The sequence below is a fragment of the Vulpes vulpes genome, chromosome 7 (assembly GCF_048418805.1).
Source record: "Vulpes vulpes isolate BD-2025 chromosome 7, VulVul3, whole genome shotgun sequence".
In the NCBI taxonomy this organism is placed as follows: domain Eukaryota; kingdom Metazoa; phylum Chordata; class Mammalia; order Carnivora; family Canidae; genus Vulpes; species Vulpes vulpes.
This window is the reverse complement of record NC_132786.1, coordinates 24,680,385-24,708,086: the sequence shown is the minus strand read 5'-3', so window position 1 is coordinate 24,708,086 and position 27,702 is coordinate 24,680,385. Positions and strand designations below refer to the sequence as shown.

The following is a 27,702-nucleotide window of genomic DNA, read 5'->3' as shown; positions in this document are numbered from 1 at the left end:
GTTGCTATATTCATAATTACATGCCTTTGAAGTTTGGTGAAATCTGTAACAGCTCACAATGTATGTTACCTTTGTTAAAGACCTCAGGTTTGGTTTAACTAGCTTTTCCTAAACCTGGCTCTGATGATTCTGGGGATTCAGCAAAAGCCTTCCTATGCTCTAGTGACAGTAAGGTGCTCCCACCACGGTCACATAGTTTAAACAAGATTAAATAGGTTTAGATACAATTAAAAACAAAATATTACTTAGTTTTATTGTTAACTTTATCTTGAGCATTTTATCTGAATACTTGTCTGCTCCTTGGAGGCTCAGCTCAGCTCAACACATTTGTTGAGTGCTTGAGCCTCGTGTGTGCGAGGCGCCACCCTGTTGCTCTGCGAGACCCAGGAGAAGTGAAGTGGTTGGTAGCCTGGGGCCCTTAGGACCTGGTTGGGGTGAGAGTCAGTGTGCTGAGGACAGCATCGAAAGCAGAATGTGGGGCATCACGTGAGGATGCCCACCAACTGCTGGGTGCAGAGCTGGACCGCCAGAGACTGCGTGGGAGGCCCTGCAAGATGATGTGGCCCTGGGGAGGGCTCATGGCTGGGGTCTGACGCCCCAGGCAGGAGAAACAGAAGGACAGAGGCACAGACAGCAGCACAGCGTGTTTGGGGACAAGAAATGGCCCAATTCAAAGGGGGCAGTGTGTACAGGAAAGGCCCAACCTGGAGGACCCTGGTTTCCAGGTCTCGTAGCTTGAGAAGCAGCGGCAGCTGATGGGCAGCCATGGAGGACTCCAGATCAGAAGAGCCTTGGCATCAGAGCTCTGCTGGGGGGAGGGAGCATCTGTGTACCCGTCAAGTGGCAGAAGCTGAGCTGAGCTGGCCCCTGACTGAGGATTGGTCTGACTGGTGTCATGTTGGGCGGTGTGTTGGTGTTGTGGCTTTGCTTCCCACCCAGCCTTAGGATGGCGAGGACACTGGTGACAAGTGTCAGGTCAGTGAGGACCCCCATGGCTCAGGGTAGTGAGGACCTGGAGTGTGCCGCTGTATCACTACCAGGCACTGGCTCCTGGGTCCCTCAGCCACTGCCACCTTTTCCCTGCCACCTGTCAGGACAGATGTGCCTCCTCTGGAACTCGGAAGGGAATTGGGGGTAGGAAAGTGAGTAAGAGAGCAGGTGCTTGGAAGTGGTGTGTGGACAGCAGTGTAGGCAGAAGGGGAGCCGTGGACAGGCCTTGGGGACAGATGCCAAGGTCAAGGCAGGGGGGCAGGGGGGAAGCAGAGAACGTGAGGAGTGCCAGGACTGAGGCAACCTGCAGGTCAAGGTTTAGGAGGATGTCAAGGCCAAGTCCATGCCTTTACGTGCTGGGCTCAACCAGAAACACCTGTGCCCTCTGCCCTCAGCCAGCCCGGCCTCTGGCTCATCACCAGCCCTGTTCCAAGGTTGTGTGTTCCAGTTTTCGGACCACAGTTTTACGCACCCTAGACCTTCTCCACAGATCCATCTGTCCTGCCTCTGGTCTCCCTCAGCGCCTCCCACTCCGCGGGGAGGGTGAAAGCATATGAGGGAACAAGGCAATGAATGGAGGGGGGGTTTCTGTGCTGCTGGGAGCCCTGTCTGTGGCCGGATCATGGGCCTCTGGGCTTCCTGGGCACTCCCGGGCCTCATCTCCCCCACTGCCAGGTGCTCACCTGTTCTCACCTGTTCTCTCCCCCACCTCCTGGACATCATTTTCCACCTGCAGCTCTGCTCTTTCCACACTCCCCTCCCTGGTCAGGCTCACTCCAGGCCCCCACCCCTGCATCCCCGACCAGGAGCCTCCGAGGTCTGAGGTCTTGCTCAAACAAGCTGAGTCTGTGATGGCTGGATCCAGACACATCCACACTGAGGATGGGAGGGCATCTCTCCTGCACCACAGCGTCAGGGCCTCCTGCAGACTGGGAGGCCCTGCACATCTCCCTGCCAGTGGGGGGCTCCGTCCTCACTTCACCGTCTTTGTCTTCTCAAGGTAGCCCCCCGAGCTCCCATGGTAGGGCCTTGTGGTTGTAGCACTCGCTACCCCAGAGCTATCTTACAGACTCACAAGCACATCAGAAACCTGCTGTTTGAAATGCTGGACGTTTTTCTGGGAGTTGAGGAGAAAGCCCTGTGGGAACACCTTCTTCATCAAAACCCTGGTGCCAGCTCCGTATCTGGGCGAGAAGTGGTTGTCAGGCCTCACAGTGAATGTGCCGCTCAGTGTTGATCCCCTGGAAAAGCTCGCTAGCAAACCTCCAAAATGGGTCTCTGGCAGGTTCACACGTCGCGAGTCCACTTTTCATTCTGCGTTGTCACAAGGTGTGGCTGTCTTCTTTGGACCTGCTCCCCTGTTTGTGACCCTGAAACAGCTGTGGGTGGGGAGTTCACCTCTGGGAGCATCTCCCCCTGCTCCCCCACTCTGGGGCATCTACCCCCTGCTCCATCTCTCTTGCGGTCTCTCCCCCCCTGCTCCCCTCTCTGGGGGCATCACCCCTGCTCCCCTCTCTGGGGGTGTGGCTTCCCCTCCCTTGTCCCCCAGCCCCAGCCCCAGGCCTGGAGTTCTGGATGCAACCTTGCCTGCCACCCACGAGGAGCGTTCCTCTGGCCCTGGCCTAGCGGGTGGCTCTGCTTGGCCCCGTTGTCCTGCCATGGGTGCTCTGCTCTCCTGCTGTGAAATTCTAGTGGTTTCCCCCAGAGGGACCACAACCATCCTCTGTTGTTTGGCTGGTGTCAGTGTTCTCCTGTCCTGACCGTTTGTCAGTCAGCAATTTAATGCACCGCCTGGGTGCTCCGGCTTCAGCCTTTAAGATCTGCGGCATTATTTGCTGCATTCTAGGTGTCTCTCTGTGTGTCTGTCATCCCTCAGAAGATGCACATTTGAACCAGCAGAGAAAAAAATAGCATGATTGACGTGACTTTTGACATGATTTTTGTCAGGACTTCGGCTTGCCATTTGCTGGAGAACCTGTTCTAATGAATGCCTTTTACACTTGCAAGCTGTGCAATCTTGCCACACGCTCCCTTTTCTCCCACCTTGATAACCAAATGCCAATCATCGGGAAGAAAATTATGCGACTGAATGAGGTAGCATGCAATTTACCCTCTAGAAATTGAACATTTACTTTAAGTGGTAAAAAAGGTGTTTTCTATACCTTGATATAAGTTTGCATATGAATCTCTGCCTCCATATTTCTAATTCCTGTATACGGAACGCGTATCTTTGCAAATTATCCTTTTATTTCACTCGAGTGTTTAAAACACATTTTGAGATTGCTTCTGTACACATGCAGTTAATAAGTTAAAGTACAGGAGAAGGTATTTTCACTTTGCACCTTCCCGGGGGAGCTCCCTTCCTTTCCAGCTCAAGTGGCAGCGTGTGTTGCCGCCGGCAGCGACGGCCCGGACGCTTCCTGGAGGCTTTCATTACTGCATTCCAATAAAGTGTTGTTTTTTCCCTTCCCACCTTTTTTCTTTATTGGCTTGGGATTTGTGTCTTAATCAAAGTGTGCAAGAAATGTACTTAATCGTCAGACACGGTGACACTTTTACATGGTGCTCCAGTTAATTAATGCGGAAAGTTGCAGAAGAACGCGTGATTTTCCATTTACATCAAATGAGTTTGCTGTGATTAATGCTATCATAGGAAATACCAAAGGAATTAATAATGATTAGGCCATTACTTCCAAGTGGTGTTGAACATTCCGAGATCTTTACTCATCACAACAAGAGCTTTAAGAAAATCCACCCGTGTTGGCTTCTCTGCTGTGATGTGTGCCTGTTGGACGTGTAGGCTTCTGTGGAACGGGTCCCTGGACTCGCCATGTGATGTTCGCTTTCCAGTTCATTTTTCTTCCCAAGATTTTCGAATTCAGGTTTGTGATGGGTTAAAATTTTTTCCAGTCTTCTTTTTATTATTTTTTTTGAGGAATTGATGCTTCATTTATTCATTCTTAAACATAGTGAGTACAAATACAAATGTGTACTGTGTACAAGGCCTAGAGTTATGTATTCAAGGGTGATACCAAAGATACATGTAGTGTGGCTGCATTCCTTGAAGAGCCAGGCAGGGAGGCACCCACATAAAAGGTGCATTACAAGCATGTGTTGGTAAAGCTGGAACAGAGACACCCAGGGACCCGGGTAGGAATAGGAGCATCTCTGAGAGCTCACGGGAGCCAGGAAACCTCAGCTGCTCCTGGAAATGAGGAGTTTGCCAGAGACAGAGCCGAAGGAGGTGTGGAGTTGAATGCCTCGGAGACAGGATGACTTGGAGTGTGTCTGGAGCCCAGGCTGTGTGCACAGACAGGTGTGACCAGGAGGGACCACACAGGGAGCCCCAGGGATGGAGTGGGCTCAGAGCCTCCTTTACTCGCGGTGGGAGCAGCAGTAGGGGTGCGTGGGGGGCAGAGCCACGTGTGCACCTGCCCACTACATGGTCAGCCCTGCAGTGCCTGGGGGTCCCTGCATGTCAGAGACCCAGTGGAACAGCACCCAGCGCAGCAAGCAGCTGTCCTGGTGACAACCTGTGGACCCCAAGTGGCTTCCTGACTCTGGAAACCAGTTGGTTGTAAAGGGGAGGGAAGCTTGCTGTCAGTGTCATGGCCCTCCAGACGTGTGGTGTTGATAGATGCTTGGTCCTTCGGGCCTGTTGAGAGCACCTATGAATGGCACGTGGACACACTTGGAGACGGCCGGCCTCTGTTTTCCTGACTCAATTGCTGTCCCGGTTCACAGTGCTTCTCCTTTCACAACACTGAGCTCTTGGATGGGAGTTGACACCTCCCTGGTCTGTCCCTGTATTCGTTGGCTCTGGTTCCCTGGTCCTTGTGAGCAGAGGACCTAGAGCACAGTGGTCTGCCGATGCGTGGACTGGAGTGGGTGCCGGTTCTCTCAACAGCTGAGCTGGGGGGCCTTCACCTTGTAGAAAATTTGTTTGTTTGGTGCCTGTGCTCTCCTGGGTTGGGCCTGTCCCTGCCTCTGGACTCACTTCCTAATTCCTGTCCCTCTGGGGTCCCATGGCTGTGACACTGCAGAGCTGCTCCTCCTCCCCACCCCACGGGCACCCCCCAGAGCCTTCTTCTCTGTCCCCGAGGAGCTCAGGGCTCCCTGTACTTCTACTAGGACACCTCCCTGCCAAAGCTTCCCAGTTCGTCTGCTGCCCAGGCACCTGCTGCCCTTGATGACGGGAGCCCCAGGTCAATCCTCCCTCCCCTCCACACCCAGGCTCAGACCACACACTCAACCTCTCTGCAATCCCTTCCCGGGCCTCCACGTTGCCATGGTTACCGTGGGTCTCCTGAGGCCTGGCAAACCCAGACCTCCCCAGGTGAGCCTGTCAGCTCTCCCGCCTGCCCTTCCAGACCTTTCCAACAACGAGGGCAATTTCATTTCAGGATTTAGAAGAGAGGGAGAACCTGTGGACAAACCCAGAGCAGGAGGTGGGAATTGTGACTGGGTGGCAAGACAAGGCATTCTGCTTTCACATGCAGCTTCTGGCTGGGGGGGCAGCGCAGACTTGTAATCTAGCCTGGATCAAAAGCTTAAACAGCGTATTTAAAAGGAGATCTTCCGTGACTCATGGGACAAAGAGGTGTCCTGTTTTTTCTCCGGCAGCTTCCATTGAGCTGAAGAAAGCGCCCACCTTCACAGGGCAGCCCCACAGGGGTGAGCATGTGGGAGACCCCACTTTCAGCCCCTCGGCATTCCCTGTGACACAGGATTAGTTCCCACGTACGCAGATCACCAGTATCCACTTAAGATTTTCCTCTCACTTTGTCCTTCTTTACCTTCTTATTGTGTATGTGGAAGTACAACGGCCCCAGGAATTCATCTACAAGACACCAGCATGACTGCTAGCCTCCTCCTGGGCCGGCAGGCTGGCTCCTCCATCTCGCTGGTGCTGCTGGAGATGCAGAGCAGGAGTGCCGACATCTGGGGGCCAGGGTGGGAGGCTGGCCCCGGTCCTCGTGGGCAGCACTGAACCCCTGCAGCCTGGGGACACTGAGACTCTTCCCAGTTGTGTGCAGCAAACACGCCTGGATGGCCATGGCTGCCACGCACCCCTCACTGCTCACAGTGTCACTTCTCGCTTGTTCTGCTGCGGGAAAGTCAGCGGAGACGCCCCTGGGCGTGCTGGGCTATAACTGGACTGAGGGCCATCCAGGGAAGCTCTGAGCCGCAGTGTTGCTGTTCCAGGGCTCTGCACCGGGCCCAGACCACGCTGCCTCTTCTCACTGTGAAACCAAATGGTGTGAGGGAGGCAAAGACACCGTAAACCATGAACTGCCACCTGGCTGTCTTTAAGGCTGACTCGAAGGGGACGCCAGCATGGACAGCATTAGGCAGAGGGTTCCTCACCCTGCCCTGCGGCTGGGTGGCCCTGGGTGTGAAGGGCTGACAGCAGCACTGGTGCCACGTGGTGGAGCACATGACAAGGCATTGCAGTACCACCATGTGTGCCGTCCCCTCCCTGCGTAGGGGGAGACACTGCCAAGGTCAGTGGAGTCACTGCTGCAGCCCCCGCCCCATGTGCCGTCCACTTACCTGTCACTCAGGCAGCCCGCGTCCTCATAGCTCTGGGTGCTGCTGGTTGTCAGGCCTCAACAAACACAGGAGCGGCTGGCTTCGGTGCTCTGGGCGAGGAGCTGTGGCATCTTCACTCTAGTTATCTTTGTGTTTCCTGATAACTTATCCCAAGGTCAATTTGTCTTCAGTGACAGGCCAGACAGCCACTGTTCTCAGTTTCCACTCTCTTGCTCGTTGATTTGTCCTGCTTTCTCTCTATTGCTCACAGCTTTCTGGGGGAACTAACACCCCATGAAGGACATATATTCAGCTTGTACCATCTGGTCACTTTGGGATCAAGTAAGCACGTATCTCCACCGTGGGTGCATTTGGCCCTCGAGGGCAGATACCCACTGCTCCTCGGCTGAAACATCAAATTGCAGTTTTCCTAAGGTCTCACCAACAGGAGCAACTAATGCTGTTTACAAATCCAAACTCCTCAAGTGAGGTATAAACCGCCCTGCAGAGACATCCGCCCACACTGCCCCATCCTATTTATAATCATCTGTGTTCAGGGGAGAAGCCCTGAGGTGTTGGAGGCCTGAATGGCGTCTGGATAACCACAGGCGACAGCACAGGGCACAGCCATGTGACATGGTCCTTCCCACCTCAGTGTCACCTGCACTCATTGCCTTCTGTCTCACACTGGCAAAGTGCTGAGCAATGCTGCAGAACCCAGACCACTCAGTGAACCAAAGTCCTTGGCAGCTGTAGGATGCATCGGGGGCACCAGGCTGTCATGCCATATCCTTGCTGGCAGGGCCAGGAGCCCTGAGTGCCGTGTGACAAGCAGCAGCCCTGGTAATGCATGCTCAGCTCCTCATCTGCTTTTATTAACCACGGGCCCCTGACACTAGGGGGGCAGCAACCCCGTGCCCTCATCCTCACTGCCAGAAGCTGTGAGTGTGTCACCTTACATGGCAAATGGGATTTTGCAAATGAGACTCAATTAATGGCCTTGAGAGGGGAGATTGTCCACACAGACCTAGTGTGATCACAGGTCCATAAAGATGGGAGAGGGGGCAACCGACAATAGTGGGAGACATGACCATGGGGGAAGGATGCAGCCAAGGCAACCAGGAAGCATCCAGAGGAGGGCAGGGCAGGGCACGGGGTCTCCCTGAGCCTGCAGAGGGGAGACCGTCCTGTGGACACCTGCAGGCCCATGAGTTTATGGTGATTTGGCATGGCAGCCGTGGAAAGCCAGGACCCATTCAACTCAGGACCATTTAGAATTCAGTCCTTTTAGAAAACGATGTTGATGTTGATGAGGATGAGGAGGGGCCGCAGAAGGAGAAGGAGGAAGAGCTGCCAGGGACCAAAGCGAGACCTTGCTCTCCCATGGGAAGGCAGTAAGCCATGAACGATGGATCTGCCAGGAAAGAACGTGCTTTCAGAGAAAGGACATGCTTTCAGAGAAATTCGTCAAGTTGCTCTAGGCCATGGGGCAGGTCACCTTGGAAGAGCACTGCTGTGAGGACCCCGTGGGGTAAGCTGCCATCTTCTTGTGACCCGTGTGCGGCAGGAGCCCCGCGTCTGTGTCCCCATGTGTGCAAAGCCACAGGGCTGTGTCCTCTCACATGACCCAGAGCAGGCTGGCTCCCGGGGTTGCCAAAGCGCTGGGCACAGCGGAGAAGACAGAGGCTCTGCGAGTGTTCGGGGGTTGTGGAGGCTCCATGGTCTTTCTTTGGAGATGTTTTTGGAAACATACTTTTTAACTTGTTGGTAATAGGGGGGCTCCTCTAGTCGTCATTATTTTGAGAGAGAGAGAGAGAGAGAATGGGGCAGGGAGGGGCAGAGGCAGAATCTCAAGCAGACTCCATGGCCTGCATGGAGCCCGACGGGGGGCTTGATCCCGTGACCCTGAGGTCATGACCTGAGTGGAAATCAAGAGTCAGACACTTAACTGACTGAGCCACACAGGTGCCCTGGGGTGGGGAAGGGGGAGGCTCCTGTTTTTAAAGCAACAGGATCTTCTAAAAGTCATTTAAAAAGGCAGTATGTTATTTGGGCATTGGGACACTGCGCTGGGTGTGAGCAGAGATTGGCAGCAATCTAGGAGAGAGAGATATGGAGAGACAGGACCTCAGACCACGACCCCTGTTGGGCTCTGACCTTGCCTGGGCCCCCGGGGACCGGGTATGGGTAGGAGTTGACTATGTGGGAAGGGACCCAGAGCTTTCCCTCCATGCTAGTGTTGATCCCAGTGCCAGCTTCAGCATTTCAGTTGTGTCTGGAGGTGATGAGGTAAATCCTGGTATTTTCTACTAAATGCAAATGTGGCATTAGGGGTGACCATGTGCCCCAGTTTGCCCAGGGCAGCACTGGCTGATGCTGGCACCCACTCTCAATGCTTCCCTCTTTGGAAGGTACATTGTGTTGTGACCCTATTTGCAGAGAACAGAGTGCCAGCTGCCAAATCTCACACCCACAGTGTGGCTAGGAGACGGGCAAGAGGAGGACATGCCCCTGTAGCTCCCCAAGGAAGAGAGCAAGGCCCGGGGACTGCATGGCTGCAAGAGCCGTGGTCAGCTCACAGGTCTGCCCCAGGCTGGTGCTGATGGTAGCAACATGTGTCGAACGAAGGTGGTCGGCCCCAGATGCTGGTGCAGTAGACTCTCCCCCACGCCGTCTGCACCTGCCCCCTGCACTACGGCCTACACACAGGTCCTGAAGGGATCGGTTGGCCAACTTAATTGATCCTTAGAGTGGGATGCTTCAGATTTCATCAGTTTATATCCAGATTGATGAATTCACCTCAACTTCAAATTGTCCTCAAGTTTTGCTGTCTTGACGGATTCAAGTGATCCTCCTATTTGTCCTAATGGCAGAGCCACAGGCCTAACAAGGGCCAAAACCATCTCTGTAGCTTAATAACCACCCAACCCAGTAGTTCCATCTCTTGCTGCACTTAGGAATTATTTGGGAGGATTTTTTAAATGTTGAGATCCAGGTCCTACCCCCAGCAAGTGAATCAGACTCCAGGCAGTGGGAACTGGCACTGTACCAGGGGCACTGTGCACACAAGGGCAAGATCCCTTGTCTGGTCTGGACTCCTTACAAATGGGAGGATGTCCAGGGACCAGGAGTCAAGTGTGGGCACTGGGGAGGCAGCTAGAGCTCCCAGCACTTTGCCCCCACACTCCCCACAGTGTGCGGGGTAGATGGTTGAGTCCCATGGGAGACGGTGCCACAGAGAGTCCCTCAACAGCCTCTTACTGGTCAGGAATAAGATCTGGGAATCATTTTCATCCAAAAACACATATAGTTTGAACTTAATCAGAGCACACGACATATAAATAGGACTTAGTAGTAGAAATGATGGTTCGTCAGTGTCACAGTCACCACTCAACTGGAAAGGTAAACGGAAGCCTCCTAGTGACTAGAGTTAATCCTGACTTGGCATCCTGAGTGTGGCCCCACCGTGCCGTGGTGCTCAGTGCAAGTAGCTGTCGGTGTGCTTCCAGAAGGAGCTTGAGAACCTGACCAACACAGCCTCAGTCCCTGGGACTTCTGCCCCCAACTGGAACTGTTTTCACTTAAGATGGCCCAGGTGTCATCAGAGCACGTCCTCTGAGAAAACATGAAGCAATTAAATCCAGGCTAATGGGCTATCTAGCAACAGAACTGATGTCTATAACACATAGACCGTGTAATTCTTCTTAAGAACTGAGTCTTAACCACAGCAAAGTCTCTGCTTAGGGAGAAATAATAAAACTGAATCAACTCTTAATTATTGTAGTCCTAGAACACAGGGACGCCCTCAATGCATAAAATCTGCAGATCGCAGAAACATCTTACGTGGTCTTTAGTTCCGACGTGCTCCAGCTCACTATCCCAGACGACAGAATCATCTGCTTCTGTTCTGGTCGGCGCCCCCGCTGGAGCCCGCTGTAGGGAACGGCATGCTGCTTGTGCTGCCACTTGCCCCACGTGGACACACAACAGTCAGCAGGTCGCAGGCAGTGAGCATGGGTATCTGTGGAGCACCAGGCCAAGTGGTCGGTATTGAATGCATGTATCCTCCGCCATCCTAGGACATGAGCACATCATCCCCATGACAGGAAACTGCAGAAGGGATGGGTTCAGTAATGGGTCAGAATCACAAGGTCATTCAAACCGTGCGACGTGGGACCAGGAGTGGTGTTGGGTCTGTGTGTCCGCACAGTCCCTGCAGTCCGTGGTCCCCAGATCAGGTAGTAGAGATTGCCCGAAGCAAAGCCTGTGAGGTGAACTCTTGCAGACCTTCCTGGGCTGTGGTTGAGATTCCCCTGGTTGCTTATTTCAAACTTTTCCCTTGACCTTGTCATGGGGATGTCAAAAGGCAGGCCTCAGGAGCCGTTACTATTCTAGTGGTTGCCATCTGAAAGCCTTCCCAGAGGGTTCTTCCCTCACCGTGTCAACACCCGTTTGTTGAGTTCCTACTATGTGCAGGCTGTGCCAGGCTCCAGATGTGGACGGATCTGTAAAGACACCTGGCTCCAAATTCCAGGAGCTTAGTCTCGACATACGTAAAATAACCCACGCATCAAATCCTGCCTGAAATGTAAACACCCCTGAGTGTCAGCATTTCATCAGTTTGCCCTCTGGTTTCAAAGGACAAAACTTATTATTGAAAACCAACCTGCTGGTGATGGAGCTTAAACATTCTGCTGTTACTCCACTGCATTCCTCTGCGATTGCATTAAAGCCAACACCGAGGGACTGGGCACTGGGAGGTCATGACCTCCCTACTCGTACACATGTGACTTAAAAACAATTTTAATTCCAGTATAGTTAACGCACTGTAATATTCACATCAGGTGTACAGTGTGGGGATTCAGCACTACTGGACACCGCCAGATGAGTCACGACAGGTGTGCGCCCCGTCCTGTCACCTGTCTCACCCATCCCCCACCTCCTCTCTGGTCACCAACCCTGTGTCCTCCATAGTTAAGACTCTGTTTTCTGCTTTGTCTCTCTCTTTTTTTTTCCCTTTCTTCGTTCATTTTTTTTTTGTCTTAAACTCCACATATGAGTGAGATCATAGGGTATTTATCTTCCTCTGACTGACTTATTAAATGTGTACATTTAAATTCAGATCTCATCCTACTTACACCATGATTTCCAGTCACAACCAGAAAACACACAAATATTTTTGGTTGTTTATGCTAATGCATCAACAAATTTTATTTTATTTTATTTTTTTTAACAAATCTTTATTTTTTTTTAATTTTTATTTATTTATGATAGTCATACAGAGAGAGAGAGAGAGAGAGAGGCAGAGACACAGGCAGAGGGAGAAGCAGGCTCCATGCACTGGGAGCCTGATGTGGGATTCGATCCCGGGTCTCCAGGATCGCGCCCTGGGCCAAAGGCAGGCACCAAACCGCTGCGCCACCCAGCGCAGTGCAAAAGTGTGTTTTTTCCTCAAGTACCAAGAAAAATAGAAGACATAATGATTAAAAAAAACACACACACAATGATCCACTTCTTTCTCCTTAATTTATTAAACCATTTAATAAAATCCTCCCATGAGTGAGGTGTCCACTGGGGCAGGCTGAAGGCTCTGGATTCCCACTACACAGTGTCTATGCCCACAGGGCACCATGGGCCTCTTTGTCAGGAATACAACCACTCAGCACTAGCTCCACCTTCCCCTCCCTTAGGTCCCCAGTACCACCATTGCACTATCTGTCTCCATGGATTTGAGGACTCCAGGCCCCTTGCATCAGCGTATTTTTACAGTAGTTGTCCTTTGGTGTCCTTTGGTAGTCTCTTTCTCTCAGTGTAATGTCCTCAAGGTTTGTCCGTGTTTAGATGGGTGTCAGGATTTCCTTCTTTTTTAAGGCTGAATAGTATTTCGTTGTGTGTAAACCACGTTTTGTTCATCTATTCCTCTATGATGAACACATGGATTGCTTCCACCAGCAGCTGTTGTGAATAATGCTGATAGGGACGTATGTGTACAAATACCTTTTTGGGTCCATGCTTTCCATTCTTTTGAGTATATAATCAGAAGTACGATTGCTGGATCGTGTGGCAGTGAGTGTAATGGGGGGAGAGCTGCCATCCTGTTTTCCACAGTAGCTGCACCATTTTGCATTCTCACCAGCAATACACAAAGCATCCAGTTTCTGCACACCTTTGACACTTATTTTTTTCTGGTTTTTTTTTTTTAAGAAAAAATATCTATCCTGAGGGGCATCTCATTGTGGTTATGATTTGCATTTACCTAGTGATTACTGATGTCCAGTATCTTTTCAGTATCTATGTGTTTGTTGACCATTTGTATATCCTCTTTGTAAAAACATCTATTCAAATCCTTTGCCCATTTTTAAAATTGACTTGTTTGGGTTTGTTTGTGGTTGTTGCATCTAAGAATCTTTATATATTAATCCTTTATAAGACACGTGATTTTTTAATAATAAATTTATTTTTTATTGGTGTTCAATTTGCCAACATACAGAATAACACCCAGTGCTCATCCCGTCAAGTGACCCCTCAGTGCCCGCCACCCAGTCACCCCCACCCCCTGCCCTCCTCCCCTTCCACCATCCCTAGTTCGTTTACCAGAGTTAGGAGTCTTCATGTTCTGTAAGACACGTGATTTGAAAATATTTTCTCCCGTTCTGTGTGTTGCCTTTTCACTTTCTTGATATTGTTCCTTTATACACAAAAGGTTTTGACTTTAATGAAGTCCAATTTACTTATTTATTCTTCTGTTACCTGTGTTTTTGGTGTCCTATTCGAGGAATCATTGACAAATCCGACATCATGAGACCTTCCTCCTATGTTTTCTTTTAAGAGCTATAATTTTACCTCTTACATTTGAGTCTTTGATCCATTTGGGGTTTGTTTTTTAATACAGTGTAAGGTACAGGTAGAGATTTATTCTTTTATTTGTGGATATCCAGTCATCCCAGCACCATTTGTTGAAAAGACTGTCCTTTCTCCTTTGAGTATTCTTGGCCACCTTGTCAAAAGTCTTTTGACCTATACGTGACAGTATTTCTGCACTCTATTATATTCCATTGTTCTGATCATCTGTCTTTATGCCAATACCTCACTGCTTTGGTTAATGTTATTTTGTAGTAAGTTTTGAAATCAGTGTGATTTTAACTTTGTTCTTTTTTTCCGAGATTGTTTTTTCTATTCAGGGTCCTTTGAGATTTTATGTGAATTTTAGGATAGACTTTTCCTAAGTGGGGCACTGCAAAAAGTGGGGAACTGCAAAACATTATTTAGAATTTGATAGTGATTGCACTGAATCTGCAGATTGCTTTGGGTAGTATTGACATCTTAACACCATGCAGTGTTACAATCCGTGAACATGGGATCTTTCCATTTATTTGGGTCTTCTTTAATTCTTGCAGCAATGACTAATTTTGTAGTTTTCAGTGTACAAGTATTTCACTTCTTTGGCTAGGTTTATTTACTTAAATAAACCTAAATAAATAAATTATTTATAAATAAGTAATTATAAATAATTATTATAATAATTATAAATGTAATTATAAATAAATTACATCAAATACTTTTGATGTTATTGTAAATGGAGTTTTCTTAATTTCCTTTTCAAATTGTTCATGGTTAGTGTATAGAAACAACTCATTTTGCATATTAATTTTGTATCCTGCAACATTTCTGAATTCATTCATTGATTTTGATAGTCTTCTTTGTGGAGTTTTTAGGGTTTTCTACATATAGGATCATGTCATCTGCAAACAGATAATTTTACTTCTTCCTTTCTAATTTAGATGCTTTTCTTTCCTTTTCTTGCTTAGTCGCTCCGGTAATCACTTGCAATATTATGTTGAATGGATGTGGCAAACATAGACATTCTTGTCTTTTTCCTGATCTCAGAGGAAAAGTTCTCAGTTTTCCCCCATTGAATGTGATGTCTACTGTAGGTTCTTCTATGTGACCTTTATAATATGTGACCTGTAGTGTGTGACAGTCTCCTTCTCTTCCTAACTTACTGAGTTTTTAGATCATGAAAGGTGTTGAATTTGTCAAATGTTTTTTATGCATTAATTGAAATGATTATGTTGAGTTCTTTCCCCTTTTCATTTTGTCAAACTGGTGTGGTACATTGATCAGCCTTTCATACGTTGGCCATCCTTGAATGCCAGGAAGAAATTGCCAAGAAGAAGTTGGTGATACTGTAGAGTTCTTTTAACAAACTACTGACATTTGTTTGCTGGTATCTTGTTGAGATATTTTTTTTAATTTAAATTCAATTTGCCAACATATAGTACCTTAGTTTAAAATATAGTTTTCAATAATTCATTAAGTGCATATAACACCCAGTGCTCATCCCATCACATGCCCTCCCTCCTGCTCATCCTCCAGTTACACTGTCCCACCCCACCCTTCTCCCCTCCAGCAACCCTCAGTTTGTTTCCCAGAGTTAGGAGTCGCTCATGGTTCATCTTCCTCTCTGATCTTTCCAGTTTCCCCTCCTTCCTTATGGTCTCTTGCACCTTCTTATATTCCACATATGATAATTGTATTTCTCCAATTGATTTATTTTACTCAGCATAATACCCTCCAATTCCATCCATGCCAATGTAAATGGTGGGTATTCATCCTTTCTGATGGCTGAGTAATATTCCTTTGTATATATACTGCATCTTCTTTATCCACATCAGTATTTATGAAGGATACTGATATATAGCTTTCTTTTCTTGTAGTGTCTTTATCTGGCTTTGGTATTAAGACAGTGTTTGCCTCATAGAATGAGTTAGAAAGTGTCCCCTCCTCTTCAATTTTTGAAAGAGTTTGAGAAAGATTGATGTTAATTCTGCTTTAAATGTTTGGTAGAGTTCACCTGTGCAACCATCTAATTCACGGCTATTTGTTGGTTTAGAGGTCCCTGATGACTGATTCAATCTTCTTGCTAGTTCCAAGTCTGTTCAGATTCCTGTCTCTTCATGATTTTGTCTGGATAGGTTTTGTATTTCCAGGAATTTATACATTTTATCTAGGTTGTCCAATTTGTTGACATATACATGTTCATGGTATTGTCTTATAATATTTATTTTTTACTCTACCTTTGAAGGTATCAAATATTACTATTTTAAAATATTACTTAATCATTCGATTATTTTTAATTTTTTATCTGTGTGTATTATAAATGTTTTTCTCCAGAGATTGTTTCACCATAGTCTGATTCATTTTCTATCCCGTAGCTATACGTCCCTTTAAACCTCTTACCCACTCACTGCCCAGTCTTTGGTTTATGGGATTCATCCATATGGATCAATACTCAAGTCCCAGATGCCAAATGTAAGCATTTCCTGAGCACAGGGTTGGAATGCACTGTTCTGCTGTGGAGAGTGAGTGGGGATTGGTGTGGGGACACTGCAGATTCTGGGGCACATGTCCAATGAGTTCGTGGGATCTAAAGTTGCCTTGCATTGTTCTGGTCTCCTGCACAAATGTCCAGCGGGCTTAGAAGGATGAACCCCCACAGCTATTCACTAACCCTGCAGGCTCTCACTCGCCAAGACAACAGTTTCAGACACACTTGTGTTCTCTGAGGGATTGTTTGCTTATCTCCTTCTTACATCAGGCAGGATATTCCCTGTTTTCCATCCCATTCCTTTTTAGGGAACCATTACTAAACAGAACAAGCTCAAATTCAGGTTTTCACAAAGGGGTCAATCAGATGTTTTAGCCAGGAAGCATATTTAAATAATCCTTTTGGTTTGTGGCAATGGAAACATTCTTTTTGTGAATCCTTGACATAAATTAGTCACACAAATTAATTCCAACTCACTGGCTAAGGAGCTGAGATAAATCAGGCCCTGTATATAAAAATGCATGCTCTGGGAAAGTAAGGTTTTTATTAAACACTGAAACAGTGACCCCTGACCCTGGGCTGTGAGCCTCCGATCCTCAGGGCTGCCAACTGGACGTGCACTGGGGCAGGAGGGGCGCCAGCTCAGTGCCGTGCTGCTGTCAGGGCGCCGAGGCTCCTCTGTGTGCTTTGCTGTGTTACACGCCTGTCCTGGCGAGTGACCGGAACAGGCTGATGCACACTGATGGGACCCTGAGGACCTGCTGGGACCCTGTCTTCACACACCTGATCCTCACACATCGGGGCCCTTGCATGTGTCCATGTCCGAAGAGAGCTGTGTTCTTCAGCAGCCACTGGCCCCTCGTGGGCCCCCTACCTGCCTGAGACTGGTGTGCAGCCTTGCTTACAACAGCTCGCATAGGACCCTCCCCATCGACTCCGTTTCTGACTCGGCACATGAACCCGGGTGTGGACAGGAGCTGGTCCAGCCCAGCCCCTGCAGATGTGTCTTCCAGCTCCTGCGTGTCCACGAACGCGGGACCTGCCCTCTCTGCTCTGATGCCCCTGCTGCCCCATGCCCCGCACTCAGAGGACTCCCAGAAATGCTCTCAGCTTACAACCAGGCCTCTTCCTCCGTTCTTCTCATGAGGTAGCAGGCTGTTGGCATGGGGGAAGACCAGTCATCACACGCAGGCGGCGGGATGCTCGTAGGGCCAGGAGGACCATGGCAGATGCCACTGTCTGAGAACGTGGCTATCAAAATGTGCATGTGTCCTCTGTGGTCTCCTGGGTTTCTGCTGACCCCTAGAACTCCTTAGAACTTTGCAGAGGCCAATTTAGTTGCTAAAAATTGTGCCAGCTTCTAGACTTTCTCAGAGGTGCTGTTTGGGACCCTGAGCTGCACGAACCCCCAAGTCAGCCCCTGTGCGGAGCTGCAGCACTGACCTTCCTCTCCCTTGTCTTTCTCTTCTGAGTTCGGCCCTGTGCTTAACACAGAAATGATTAGGGGTTGTGTAAAGCTGAGATGTGGTCCCGAGGCCGCTCCTTTGGATGCATGGATGCCCCCGCTGCATGGTGTCCAGAGCCAGATGCGTGGCAGGCTTGAGGGCCCCCTTTTTCCAGGGACCTGAGAGGGGCCCAGGATGCTTTCCTGGGCTTTGCCTTTAGAGGAGTTGAAATGGTTTAAACTTGCTGATGGAGCTTCCATCACCTGATTAGACCTGGAGGTAGCTCCAGCCAGGGAGGATGTAAAAGCCTTTCGTGTAGGGCGCGCGGCTGCAAGAAATCTTAATAATCACAAACATAACTATTCTTCTGGATGTTGTACTTGGAATTGCTTTTCTCTAGCAAACCACTTGTGATCTGGCATAAGTTTAGGACATTTTTGGCAAAAAGGGGGTTGTTTAATTGGCAGGGAAGCAATGTGCCTGGACAGAAGATTCTGGACTACCACGTCATTCCAGCTCATTTCTAGTTGCAAGACAGAGCAGCATTCATGCATGTGCTGCTCTTGTGCACAAGGCTGGCTGCAGTGAATCAATATTTTGGAATATACCACCAGAGGGGTGGTTTTCTCATTGAAAAAAAAAGACTTACGGTGACGACCCTGCGGCATGCCACCTCCTCCCACAGCAGACATGAAGATAAAAATGCAGTGCTTGGTGAAGCCAAGGAGAATTCTCCAGTGTTTAGATTTTAAATCTATACTGTGATTTATTATTCTTTTACTTTATTTTAAAATACAGTTTTGCAGAAATAAAATAATAACTGACAAGCATAGGGGACATCTAAACGCCTCGTCTGCCGGGTCAGGGCCTGGGCATTTCGTTTATTCCTGTTGCCATCCCTCCCAACCCTTGTCTAAAGGTCCTCTAGGCAATTAAGAATAAAATAACAATTTAAGATCAAATGTGCAACATTCACTTTTTAGCTCAGCTGCTAAAACTTGTTCACTGTTGCTGGAACTCCCATTAATGTGGCATTTTTAAAAATAAGAACTCTTTGAACTGCCTTTTAAGAGCATTCTCTAGATGAAACTGGTGTCACATGCTTGTCTTCAAAGGGCACACACATCCCGGGTTACAGGGGACGCAGATGAGCACTTACACCTGGGATTTCTGCTTCCCCAGCACGACCCTCCTCTGTTCCCTCAGTGACAACACGGTCCCTTCCATCCTTGCGCTTACCTTTCCCCCTCACAGCAGATCTTGCCTGGGTGACCCTGCTGAACAGAGCTGCCCCTACCGCCGCTGGGTCCCATGTGCACTGGGAGTCCCTGATGACCGTCAATCCTGGGGGGCCATGGAGAATGTGGGGCACCCTCCTGAGGACTGGGTGGGGCCCAGAAAACAACAAAGCTGGCAGTCACAGAGGGAGAGAGACCCCCGAGGACTGCCTGGTGCAGGGAAGGGTGTCCTGCTCTGGGCTGCGCCAACACAGGTCCATTGCCCCTAAAAGAGCAGGGCCCCATGGGGGGCGTTCAAGCAGAGCTACGTGGCAGGAGAGATACAAGGTCACTTGGGCAGGACGTGATTCTTCCTCCCCTTAACCTGGGTCTGTACCCCCTGGAGGCAGGAGCACCTGGCCCCACCCTGGCATCCAGAGGGACCCTTGGGGTGCCCCAAGTTTCCAGGGACAGTGGTGACTGCAGGTATCAGGCAGGGACCCAAGGTGGCTGTGCGGCTGCAAACAAACCTGACAGGAAGGGAGACGCACAGAGGAGTGGAGCTGCATGAGCTGGTCAGGCCATGTGCGGGGTGCTGGGCTATGTGGATGTGTGTGCCCAGCACTCCTGCCTAGCTTTCCCCATGGTCCGAATGGCCATGGACGGCTCCAGACCCAGGGGTGTCCCGTCTCCCTGCCCCTCCTCCCTCAGCTTTGTATGCAGGTTGGAAGGGCTGGTCTGAGCAGGTGGCATCCAGCAGCATGCAAACTGCAGACCCATGCACATCTGTCCCAGGGCAACTGCACATGCAGCGTCAGGTCTGGCTGCAGTGTCCAAGCAGGAGACACAGGGACCCCACCCAGAAAGAAATCAGAGCATGCAGGGGCCTGGCCTCGTGTATCCTCCGGCACGTGGCTGGTCGCCAGTATTCGCTTCCATGTTAGTCTCACCGTCTCTTGTCCCCTCCCCTCTCTCTCGGTCTCTGGCTTTGTCACCGAGCCCTCCTGCCCCCCACCCCGGCCCTCCTCTGCCTGCCAGGCTTCCAGCCTCGGTGCGCCAGAGCTGCTATGGGTGTGGGTGTGGAGCGAGGTCCAGGCAGCAGACTGGCCCGTGAGGAGCTTCGTGGACGGGCTTTGCTGGCGCCGCTGCCGCCTCCCTTGACTCCCGCCCGGGTTGGTTTGCCCTCTGCACCGTGACTGTAGCCTGTTGCAGGGCGTGCTGAGGCCGCCGGAGAGCGGGACGGCAGGCCTGCGGCCACCAGTGCTCGCGCTTTGAAGATACACGGCAGCAAGTCACAAAGCGAGACCTGACCCGGACAACATGAAACGGCATCCGGAGAAACAGGATCAGCCCCGCAGCCGCTCTGTGCGGCCGTGACGAGAGGGCACCGAACTTCACCAGCGCCTCGGAAGAGCTGGGCCGCAGGCCGCCTCCGCCAGGCTCCGGTCCCCCGGGGCTGGAAGGCAAGCCTGCGGGTCAGAGAGAATGGGGGTCAGAGATGGGAAAGCGTGGATGGGGAGACTGTGGGAGGCCAAGCCGAGTGTGGGCTCGTCGAGTGGTGTAGACGAGCTCAGCGGCCGGCAGCGCGGCCAAACGCACCCTACGGGAGCTCTCTTTGCCCAAACAGGAGTCAAGCCAGCCCAGCATTCCTGCTTCAGTCCTTGTGGAGGTGCATCTCCTGATTCCGGCACCAGGAGCAGGTTGTGTGGCCGTAGTTAAACCAGAGTGGGATCCTCACCAGGATGAGCCACGCAGAGCCGTGCCCATCTCTGCACACAGCGGTCATGGTCTCCAGCTCTGCACTGACCCCAGGACAGAGCCCATGGGCTTGCTTTGCTGATTTTACAAATCCTCAGTGACACGGTGACTGTGCAGTTACCTCTTTTGACCAGAAAGATTCTTGGTGAGGAGTAAGATTCTAATTTCCCGAACGTCTTAAATAAAAAAGGTTTTATCATAGTCGTTTCAGACCACAGGCTACCGTCCCTGAACTGTGTGTTTTGTCCCCGGATTAAGGAATGAGGCTGGAATGTGGGGCAGGCCAGCCTGGGGCTCAGGACCCCGGAGGGTCTTCTGGGGGGGCCCCTTCTGAAACCCATGTGTGCTCCCATTGGGAGGTGGGCCACTGCACACAATACAGCTGTCCTGGGTGAAGGGGTCCGCCAAGGTCAGGCACCCGGGCATAGTCCCCATGAGGAATCAGAGCCTGAGTGCATGGAGGGCAGATAAGACACTTTTCTATTTTATTTTATTGCTAATAAATGAGGAGCCCCTCCATGGGCAGGAAATGGAAATGGGGATGCAGAGGGGCCTCCCATAACCGTGGCTGCCTGCCTGGCTGCACGCTCCTTATTTCCTAGCTGCGCCATTGTCACAACACAGTCTCCATCATTTCTAGAACCCCATCTGGAAAACAGAGAGCTCCGGTGAACGTGGACCTGGTTTGCCTTTTATAAAATAGCTCTCAGGGAATGGCAGCTGAGAACACGGGAGGGTGATGCTAGCGGCAGATGTTGTCACCATCAGAACTGGAGTCACGAGGCCCAGAGCAGACAGAGATGCTGGAGAAGTGGGAGGTCCCAGAGGGGAAGTACAGCCAATGATGCCAAATGTGAGCGAATGTGAGTGTGAATGCTGCGGGCGAGGAGAGGGCCTTGAGCCAGCAGTGGCATGTCATACGCTCAGGGGCTGGACGCCCCCAGGGCTGGAGGTCATGGCCGGGACAGTGGGTCCCGACCCCGCGGGCCTTACGGCCTCGGGGAAGATGGTGAGGAAATCACTCCACTTGACATAGGCATGGGGAGTGTTAAATACTTAATCTGTGGAAACATAAACTTCAAAAATATAGTTTTTTTCACTAATGCATAAAAAGTTGGTGATCCACACACTAGAGAATCAGGGCTGGTTCTAGCTCAATTCTTTAAAAGTTTTGCTCTAATTTAAAGTTGGTGAGGAAGCCGAGAGGGGCTGGAGGTGCTGGAGGGAGTGTGATCCTAGCAGCCGCTTGAGGAGATGCCAGCGCCCTGGAGGCCGGGAGGCAAGGAGGCCGGCTGCTGGTGGCAAAGGCGTCTGGGAGCATGCTTGGTCACGCGGTTGGGGACTTCGGGATGCATGATCTTCGGGGGCCACGGGTTGGGAGCTTCTGGGCCAGCGGGCGGCACATGCGTGAACGAGTGAGGTCTGTGTTCAAGGGTCCCGAGGGGGGAGTGGTCCACATGGCCGCTACAGGGGTCCTCCTGCACAGGTGACCCCGACCCCGGGAGATCGGACGTGTGTGTCCATTAGCCTCAGGGGCTTGGCAGCAGCAGACAAACATGCAGCCAGGGCCAGGGAGCCGTGGGCAGCGGAGGCCCTGACGGGGTTTGGAGGGCACGGGGGAGATGATGGGCTCCATATCCGAAAGACCCAAGTGGCATCTCCGGGGAAGGGGGTGGAAAGCAGAAGCTTCGAACAAAACAACACACTAGAGGTAAGGGTGTGTCGGTGACAGGCAGGGGCCTGGACGACACAGGACAGGTGCCAGGGGTTGCAAGGGCTCAAGAATGTGGGGTGTGGGCCTGGGATCTGGGGCACAGTCTCTCACAATAGCACATCCAGCCCGGCACCAGAAGGAGACCCCCGTCCGTGCTCTGATCCAAGGACTCTGTGACTTTCAGAAACACTGGAAGGTCCCCCAAACCATGAACCAAAGTGGTCTCGTTTTCTTGAAAGTTCCAGAGACCCCTAAAGCAGAGAAGGAAACCTTCCGCTCGGCAGCAAAAGATAGCAGGCTCGGGATACGAGTGCCTCGTGGAAGCCCTCCTTGACCGGCCGTCATTGTCGTCAGTGTGTAGGGAGGGTCAGGGAGGCCTCGGCTGGCGGAGGGGTTGCCCAGCCCACGGGGGCTTGAGTCCCGCACAGAAACCACTCGGGGAAAGTGCGCAAGAGGATGTGGAGGCCACCCTGTGACAGAGGCGCCTCCTCCCAGGGGCTGGCCCGTTCAGGGCCCCACAAACACATGGGGTCAGGCACCATCAGCCTGTGGGAGACAGACCCAGCCCCCAACCTGCCCCCGGAGCTGCGGGGTGCATGGGGTCCACACGTGTGGCTGGCTGGCCCCCACTCACAGGAACAACACAGAGGGAAGGGGTCCTGACCAGTGACCGGCAAGCAGGACTCCTTCGCTGGGTTTGTCCTGTTTCCAGCTCACAGGATGGACTGTGGCGCAGTCATCAACATGTTCCGTTTCCGCTGTAATTATACCGGGCAGGAAGAACGCAACCCGTCTCCTCAATAGTGTTTTAAGAGTTTGGTTTTCCAGCAACACTGGATTTGCTTAGATGCAGTTTTTCGTGGGGCATGGGGCCTCCACAGAACACCCACTGAAGGAGCCCCCCAGACCTGTCCTACTTGGGTGAAGGAGCCCTGGCTCTGGGCCCCCCATCCGTCCATCCCTCCAGTGTTGCCATGGACACTCGTGGCCGCTGTACCTACAAGCATATCTGGGGTTCGGCCCCAAGCCTATAAGCTCCTGGTCTTCCTTGCTAAAACAGAGAGAGGTCAGAAGAGAAGTGACTGGTTCTTTTCTTCTCTGGCTCGGTTTCCACTGAAGGTATCTCTCCACACTGTGGCTGCTGTTCCCAGATGTGTATTCTTCCTATAAAACATGAGCAGCTATTCTGTGTGGGGCCCGCAGAAGACCCCCAAGCTCTCTGGTCTCTGGGGAAAAGGGAGGAGAGCGTGTCTGTCTGCCCCCCAGGGGCTCACACTGTGGAGACGGACACACAGCCACAATGCCAAGCAGATGGCCCTAGGAGGAGCTGCGGCACCGGCCCACGCCCACCATGCACCAGAAACGTGCTCTTCCACCTGTTTGGGATCTGAGCTTAGGGCACCCCTGGGGCCACATTCACTGTATAATCTTGGGTTTTGAGCCAGAGATCTTCTAAAACATGTGCACACACATCTGATGTGATGAGCACTCGTTATCAAGGCCGGCGCATGTGAGCTCTGCATGGAGTTGGTGCCACACCCTCACAGCCATGGGGGCTCCCCCGGGATCGAAGGGCTTCTTGACCAGGGTGTGACCCCGGTGATGCCCCAGGAGGCCAGGCTTGAGATCCTTTGTTGACGGCTCTCTTCACCACGCTGTCCTTCAAGCTGGGTCAGGCAGGCAGGGCTGCTTCCCCGATGTGACGGCAGACAGACATGTGGCAGCATCAGGCCCAGCCTGCTGCCCACTGTCTTCCATGTGACACGATGAGGCCCTCTTGTCAGGACGAGCCTGTGTCTGCCTCAGCCTCCCCTCCCTGACTCAGTGTGTTTCTCTGTCCCCTTGGTCAGTGTCCATCTCACCTGTCTCTCCATCCCGCGTGCCCCGGTGGTCAACCAGCTGCCAAGCCATGAGCTATGACCGTGACCAAGCATCCCCTGTGTGCTCTCAGGCCGGTGGAAATGCAGGCCAGCTGGTGGAGCATACACAAGTCCATGTCCTCAGCTGTAGCAAGATTAGATATGGGCCCAGAGAATGGGCCCGCCTGCATCCTTGTGGGTGGCTGGAAGAAGTCCAGAATGACTTGTGGGCTCCCATGTGTCCCTGGGAACCACATAGCATTAGTGTGGGATACGTCTCTCACCCCAGCGGTACCTGTCTCCAAATGCTGGGTGCCGGGAACCTCCTGGGCAGCAGACATAATAGAGCAGCTGGCCCAGAGCAATGGGTGGGTGCCCCAGGCTGTGCCATGATCCCTGCTCCTGTCCTAGACACCACAGCACCACACTTCTGAGCTTGCGGGGCTCCGGGGCCCCATCACTCGTGGGATCAGCCGGGAGAGATCCCTGATGATGTCCTGCCTCCTGCCGACAGACCCCGCCAGCCAGGTTGGGGGCTGGATGGGTGCTGGATCATGAGGAGGAGGTGCTGGAAGCTTACCCTCAGGCCGTGAGGGGAGCACCTGGGCTCTCGCCACCGTCTGTCCTGCCTGCCTCCTTGCAGATTGCCCTGTGGCCCTGCTGGTCCCCAAGCCCATCAGATCCACCCGCACCCCTCTGCACCTCTGCTCACATTCCTCTTTGCCTGGGAGTTCTGTCCCTCTCTGGCCGCACAGCTGGGGTTCAACTTCTCCTCCCACCCTGGGCCACTGCAAGGACAGGTGAGCCCTCCCTGCTCTGAGTCTGCTCAGCGTTCATTTTCTGCTATTTGGTGTTGTTGCGTGTCTGCTTCACCACCTGTCTCACCTCCCCCACCAAACCCTAAGCTCCATCAAGGTGAGACCCACACTGTCGGTCACTCTGCAACATGCATAGCCCCACAGAGTGGCCATCAGAGCCACATGAGCAGCCTGGGGACATGGCCTCACCATCATCCACAGCTCCCCAGTACACTCAAGAGTCAAAGCCAAGTTCTTTACCGAGATTGAAGCCCAGTGACGTGGGTCCCCACCTCTTAGACCTTGCACGGCCTCTCCAGCCACACTGGCCACCTTGATTCGTGAACATAGAAGGCCCAGTTGTCTTCCTTATACTCACCTGGGGGGCTCCTCCCCAGATGTCAACGTGGCCCGTAACCTGCTCCCCAGATGTCCACATGGCCCACAGCCTCCTCCTGAAACATCCACTCGGTACATGCCTCATCATCTTAGCAAGGGCTCCCCTGGCCACTCTACCCAGAAGGGTAATAGCTTTCCCCTAGCCTATTTCCTATCTGATTTTTTTTCTTTATGTTCATCATCAATTTTTATTTATTTTATTATCTGCCTTCCCTGCTAAAATGTCACCACCATGAGATCAATATTTTGTCTATTTTGTTCTCTACCAAAGCCCCAGACCCTAAAACTGTGCCTGGCACATAGATAGCGATCAGGAAATCAGGAAAATAAAATGGTCAATTAGTCTTGTTTGGAAAACCTGTCGAGTACGTCAAATATTCTATTTTCTTTGGGTGCCATGTTTCTATAGCGACCAGGCCAATCATTTTCTTATATTTGAATATTAAGACTTAAAAGCTGTGAATGAATCTTAGTATTTGTAAGAAATACTGTTAGAAGAAAAACTGAGTATTTTGAACATCATCTCCTTCCCTACCTCTCTGTGGCTTCCAGTAAAGCTAGTATGTTGACTCTGAGTAAAGACAGTCTTGTCGAATGAATATAATTTGTAGGAAAGGTGCACGAGTTTTTTGTTTTCCAGATACGTACACTAGCCCTTCCTCCCCACGTGCGTCCTTCCGTGAATGTGTGTGGATATTTATGAGAAGGAAGGCCTGCATGCCCTCTGGGTTTCCAAACACTTGATCTTTTGCAGTCTTGTTTTTACAACCAAAGATCAGTCACAGCAGCAGGAGAAATTAAGAATCTCCTATGTCACAGACAGAATGGAGTGAGGGCGGGGTGCCCGGGCACCGTCTTGTTCCTTCACTGGTTTGCTGAGGGCTTGGAGACCCTTGGCCCTGTGCTTGGTGCTCTGAGGATGGCACAGGAAACAAAAGCCAGCAGGGCTCACAAACTTGTTAGACTTAGCATGAAAATGGGTATTCTAGAACTTCCTCACAATTGTGCATTTCTGTCTGTGCCATGACTGGCAGAACCACAGCTAGTGGACAAGCTGGTACAGGGAGACAGGCAGAGAGGGGCTGGGCAAGCCCATTGTGCAGGAAGCCAGCCTGCCCTGACATACCCTGGGTCTCTCGAGCCGCATCCTTCTGGGGGCTGCAGTTGTGAGCACCCAAGCAGGGTTGAGCCTCAGCAAGGTCATCTGTGCTGTTCGTTTCATGGAAATGTCTGCACCACTGGTGTCTGAGTCATTCAGTGATGTTGGCCTCATGCTCAGTAGTGCCTTCAACACATATTCTCTGTGCCAGGCACCACATGAAGAGGAGGAAGGCTCTGTCCATGTTTGAGAAAACTTAGAATCTGGAGGAACAAATAAATAGGAAACAATGCAGCACAACTAAGTCAGTGGAGCTTTAAGAAAAAAAAAAAAAAACTTGAGATGAAATTTGAATCACATAAAATTGACCATTTTAAAATGAACAATTTAGCGGCATTTAGTACCGCTAAATGCTGGCACCTCTAACCAGTTACTAAACATTTCTCCCAAATGCATCTTTTCACTTTGAACCTACTTATATCTCTGGATCTAAAGTGGATCTTAGAACACTGGACCAGATGAACTGAATAGATATCTTCAGAACATTTCATCTTAAAGCAGCAGGATATACAGTCTTCTCCAGCGCACATGGAACATTCTCCAGAATAGATCGCATTCTGGGTCACAAATCAGGCCTCAATTGGTACAAAAAGATAGAGATCATACCATGCGTGCTTTTAAACCAACAACACTATGAAATGTGAAGTCAACCACAGGAAAAAAACTGGAAAGACCACAAATACATGGAGGTTAAAGACCATCCTACTGAAGAATGACTGGGTTAACCAGGAAACCAAAGAAGAAATAAAACAAATACATGGAAGTAAATAAAAATGAAAGCATGATAGTCTGAAACCTTTCGGATGTAGCAAAGTCGGTTCTAAGAGGGAGATATATAGCAATACAGGCCTACCTCAAGAAGCAAGAAAGACCTCAAACACACAACATAACCTCACATCTAAAGGAGTTAGAAAAGGAACAGCAAATAAAGCCTAAAGCCAGCAGAAGAAGGGATATAATAAATATGAGAGCAGAAATAAACAATATAGAAAAAAATAGGATGAGTTATCAAAACTAAGAGATGGTCTTTGAAAGAATTAAAATTGATAAAACTCTAGGCAGATTTATCAAAAAGAAAAGAGAAAGAATCCAAATAAAATCATAAATGAGAGAGGATAAATAACCAATACCACAGAAATAGAAATAATTATAAGAGAATACCATGAAAAATTATATGCCAAAAAACTGGGCAAACTGGAAGAAATTGACAAATTCCTAGAAACCTACAAACTACCAGATCTGAAACAGGAAGAAATAGAAGACTTGAACAGACCCATAACCAGCAATGAAATTGAATCTGTGATCAAAACTTTCCCAAGAAACAGAAGTCCAGGGCCAGATGATTTCCCATGGGAATTCTTCCAAATATTTAAAGAGTTAATACCTATTCTTCTGAAACTGTTCCAAAAAATAGAAATGGAAGGAAAAATTCCAAACCCTTTTATGAAGCCAGCATTACCTTAATTCCAAAACAATAGACTGCACTAAAAGGGAGAATTGCAGA

General features: G+C 50.5%; 1 protein-coding gene and 1 long non-coding RNA gene across 17 annotated transcripts in view; one reads left to right on the top strand and one right to left on the bottom strand.

Annotated features, from left to right (window-relative positions):
• PTPRN2 (protein tyrosine phosphatase receptor type N2) overlaps positions 1–27,702 on the top strand; it is a 724,029-nt gene that overhangs the window by 411,042 nt on the left and 285,285 nt on the right. The gene's annotated exons all lie outside the window — the stretch shown is intronic.
• Positions 3,220–7,367, bottom strand: LOC140599652 (uncharacterized). The gene is made up of 2 exons (XR_012002537.1): positions 6,544–7,367; positions 3,220–6,233 (listed from the first exon to the last, which is right to left on the bottom strand). It is a non-coding gene; the product is annotated as an uncharacterized lncRNA (long non-coding RNA).